This window comes from Hordeum vulgare, chromosome 7H, assembly GCF_904849725.1.
Source record: "Hordeum vulgare subsp. vulgare chromosome 7H, MorexV3_pseudomolecules_assembly, whole genome shotgun sequence".
Taxonomy (NCBI): domain Eukaryota; kingdom Viridiplantae; phylum Streptophyta; class Magnoliopsida; order Poales; family Poaceae; genus Hordeum; species Hordeum vulgare.
In genome coordinates this window covers 310,943,998-310,948,771 of record NC_058524.1, presented here as the reverse complement: position 1 = coordinate 310,948,771, position 4,774 = coordinate 310,943,998, and positions in this window count along the sequence as shown.

The following is a 4,774-nucleotide window of genomic DNA, read 5'->3' as shown; positions in this document are numbered from 1 at the left end:
CCGAATGTGAGAGGATTGTTCATATTGAATCTTGATAGCGATACGCATATACATAACATTGAGACCAAAAGAGTTAGAGTAAACAATGATAGCGCCATATTTTTGTGGCACTACCGTTTAGGTCATATTGGTGTAAAGCGCATGAAGAAACTCCATGCTGATGGACTTTTGTAGTCACTTGACTTTGATTCAGTTGACACGTGCGAACCATGCCTCATGGGCAAGATGACTAAGACTCCGTTCTCCGGAACAATGGAGCGTGCAAGTGACTTGTTGGAAATCATACATACCGATGTGTGTGGTCCAATGAGCGTAGAGGCACGCGGCGGATATCGTTATTTTCTCACCTTCAATAACGATTTAAGTAGATATGGTTATGTCTACTTGATGAAGCACAAGTCTGATACATTCGAAAAGTTCAAGCAATTTCAGAGTGAAGTGGAAAATCATCGTAACAAGAAGATCAAGTTCCTACGTTCTGATCGTGGGGGTGAATATCTGAGTTTCGAGTTTGGTGCTCACTTAAGACAATGTGGAATTGTTTCGCAGTTAACACCGCCTGGAACACCACAGCGTAATGGTGTGTCCGAACGTCGTAATCGTACTTTGTTAGAGATGGTGCGATCTATGATGTCTCTTACTGATTTGCCATTATCATTTTGGGGTTATGCATTAGAAACAGCTGCATTCACTTTAAATAGGGCACCATCAAAATCCGTTGAGACGACACCATACGAACTGTGGTATGGCAAAAGGCCAAAGTTGTCGTTTCTTAAAGTTTGGGGATGTGATGCTTATGTCAAAGAGCTTCAGCCTGAAAAGCTGGAACCCAAAGGGGAAAAGTGCGTCTTCATAGGTTACCCAAAAGAGACAGTTGGGTACACCTTCTATCTCAAATCCGAGGGCAAAGTGTTTGTTGCTAAAAACGGAGCTTTTCTCGAGAAGGAGTTTCTCTCGAGAGAATTGAGTGGGAGGAAGATAGAACTTGACGAGGTTGTCGAACCTCTCATCCCTCTAGATGGTGGCGCAGCGCAAGGGGAAACCTCTGTCGTTGCGACGCCGGTTGAGGACGAAGTTAATGATGATGATCATGAAACTCCAGTTCAATTTTCTGTTGAAGCATGCAGGTCGACGAGATCACGCGCTGCTCCAGAGTGGTACGGTAATCCCGTCTTATCAATCATGTTGTTAGACAACAATGAACCTGCAAATTATGAAGAAGCAATGGTGGGCCCAGATTCCAACATATGGCTAGAAGCCATGAAATCCGAGATAGGATCCATGTATGAGAACAAAGTGTGGACTTTGGAGATACTACCTGAGGGCCGCAAGGCTATTCAGAACAAATGGATCTTTAAGAAGAAGACGGATGCTGATGGTAATGTGACCATTTATAAAGCTCGACTTGTGGCAAAGGGTTTTTCACAAGTTCCAGGAGTTGAGTATGATGAGACATTCTCACCCGTAGCGATGCTTAAGTCCGTCGGAATCATGTTAGCAATAGCTGCATTTTTTGATTATGAAATCTGGCAGATGGATGTCAAAACGGCGTTCCTTAACGGTTTCCTTAAGGAAGAGTTGTATATGATGCAACCCGAAGGTTTTGTCGATCCTAAAAATGCTGACAAGGTGTGCAAGCTCCAGCGATCCATTTATGGACTGGTGCAAGCATCTCGGAGTTTGAACAAATGCTTTGATGAGGTGATCAAAGCATTTGGGTTTATACAAGTGGTTGGAGAATCTTGTATTTACAAGAAAGTGAGTGGGAACTCTGTGGCGTTTCTAATATTATATGTGGATGACATATTACTGATTGGAAACAACGTAGAGCTTTTGGAGAGCATAAAAGGTTACTTGAATAAAAGTTTCTCTATGAAGGACCTAGGAGAAGCTGCTTACATTCTAGGCATTAAGATCTATAAGGATAGATCAAAACGCCTGATAGGACTTTCACAAAGCACATACCTTGATAAAGTTTTGAAGAGGTTCAAAATGGAACAGTCCAAGAAAGGTTCTTGCCAGTTTTACAAGGTACGAGACTGAGTAAGACTCAGTGCCCAGCAACTGATGAAGATAGAGAGCATATGCACTCCGTCCCCTATGCTTCAGCCATAGGTTCTATCATGTATGCGATGCTGTGCACTAGACCGGATGTAAGCCTGGCCATAAGTATGGCAGGTAGGTTCCAGAGTAATCCAGGAGTGGATCACTGGACAGCGGTCAAGAATATGCTGAAGTACCTGAAAAGGACTAAGGAGATGTTTCTCGTGTATGGAGGTGACGAAGAGCTCGCCGTAAAAGGTTACGTCGATGCAAGCTTTGACACAGATCCGGACGACTCTAAGTCGCAAACCGGATACGTATTTATTCTTAATGGGGGTGCAGTAAGCTGGTGCAGTTCCAAGCAAAGCGTCATAGCAGATTCTACATGTGAAGCGGAGTACATGGCTGCCTCGGAGGCGGCTAAGGAGGGTGTCTGGATGAAGCAGTTCATGACGGATCTTGGAGTGGTGCCAAGCGCACTGGATCCAATAACCTTGTTCTGTGACAACACTGGTGCCATTGCCTTAGCAAAGGAACCACGGTTTCACAAGAAGACCAGACACATCAAACGACGCTTCAACCTCATCCACGACTACGTCGAGGAAGAGGACGTAAATATATGCAAAGTGCACACGGATCTGAATGTAGGAGACCCGCTGACTAAACCTCTTCCACGGCCAAAACATGATCGACACCAGAACTGTATGGGTGTAAGATTTATTACAATGTAATTCACATGGCGATGTGAGGGCTAGATTATTGACTCTAGTGCAAGTGGGAGACTGTTGGAATTATGCCCTAGAGGCAATAATAAATATAGTTATTATTATAATTCCTGTATCAAGATAATAGTTTATTATCCATGCTATAATTGTATTGAATGAAGACTCATTTACATGTGTGGATACATAGACAAAACACCGTCCCTAGCATGCCTCTAGTTGGCTAGCCAGTTGATCGATGATAGTCAGTGTCTTCTGATTATGAACAAGGTGTTGTTGCTTGATAACTGGATCACGTCATTGGGAGAATCACGTGATGGACTAGACCCAAACTAATAGACGTAGCATGTTGGTCGTGTCATTTTGTTGCTACTGTTTTCTGCGTGTCAAGTATTTATTCCTATGACCATGAGATCATATAACTCACTGACACCGGAGGAATGCTTTGTGTGTATCAAACGTCGCAGCGTAACTGGGTGACTATAAAGATGCTCTACAGGTATCTCCGAAGGTGTTAGTTGAGTTAGTATGGATCGAGACTGGGATTTGTCACTCCGTATGACGGAGAGGTATCTCGGGGCCCACTCGGTAATACAACATCATACACAAGCCTTGCAAGCAATGTAACTTAGTGTAAGTTGCGGGATCTTGTATTACGGAACGAGTAAAGAGACTTGCCGGTAAACGAGATTGAAATAGGTATGTGGATACTGACGATCGAATCTCGGGCAAGTAACATACAGAAGGACAAAGGGAATGACATACGGGATTATACGAATCCTTGGCACTGAGGTTCAAACGATAAGATCTTCGTAGAATATGTAGGATCCAATATGGGCATCCAGGTCCCTCTATTGGATATTGACCGAGGAGTCTCTCGGGTCATGTCTACATAGTTCTCGAACCCGCAGGGTCTGCACACTTAAGGTTCGACGTTGTTTTATGCATATTTGAGTTATATGGTTGGTTACCAAATGTTGTTCAGAGTCCCGGATGAGATCACGGACGTCACGAGGGTTTCCGGAATGGTCCGGAAACGAAGATTGATATATAGGATGACCTCATTTGATTACCGGAAGGTTTTTCGGAGTTACCGGGAATGTACCGGGAATGACGAATGGGTTCCGGGAGTTCACCGGGGGGGGGCAACCCACCCCGGGGAAGCCCATAGGCGATAAGGGTGGTGCACCAGCCCTTAGTGGGCTGGTGGGACAGCCCAAAAGGGCACTATGCGCCAAGGATAAGAAATCAAAGGAAAAAGGAAAAAAAAGGGAGGAGGTGGGAAGGGAGGTGGACTCCCTCCCACCAAACCTAGTCCAACTCGGTTTGGGGGGGGGGGGGGAGAGTCCTCCCCCTTGGCTCGGCCGACCCCTTGAGGGTCCTTGGACCCCAAGGCAAGGCCCCCCTCCCTCCCACCTATATATACGGAGGTTTTAGGGCTGATTTGAGACGACTTTTCCACGGCAGCCCAACCACATACCTCCACGCTTTTTCCTCTAGATCGCGTTTCTGCGGAGCTCGGGCGGAGCCCTGCTGACACAAGGTCATCACCAACCTCCGGAGCGCCGTCACGCTGCCGGAGAACTCTTCTACCTCTCCGTCTCTCTTGCTGGATCAAGAAGGCCGAGATCATCGTCGAGCTGTACGTGTGCTGAACGCGGAGGTGCCGTCCGTTCGGTACTAGATCGTGGGACTGATCGCGGGATTGTTCGCGGGGCGGATCGAGGGACGTGAGGACGTTCCACTACATCAACCGCGTTCTCTAACGCTTCTGCTGTACGGTCTACGAGGGTACGTAGATCACTCATCCCCTCTCGTAGATGGACATCACCATGATAGGTCTTCGTGCGCATAGGAAATTTTTTGTTTCCCATGCGACGTTCCCCAACAGAAAATTCTCAGTTTGCAGTGATCATGGCTGAAATTCCTTAGACTAAAGATCTCCGAAGATTTGTTGGCCGATTCAAGCTAAATCCTCAACCCAAGACTCTTCATCCTTAGAGTGGTAC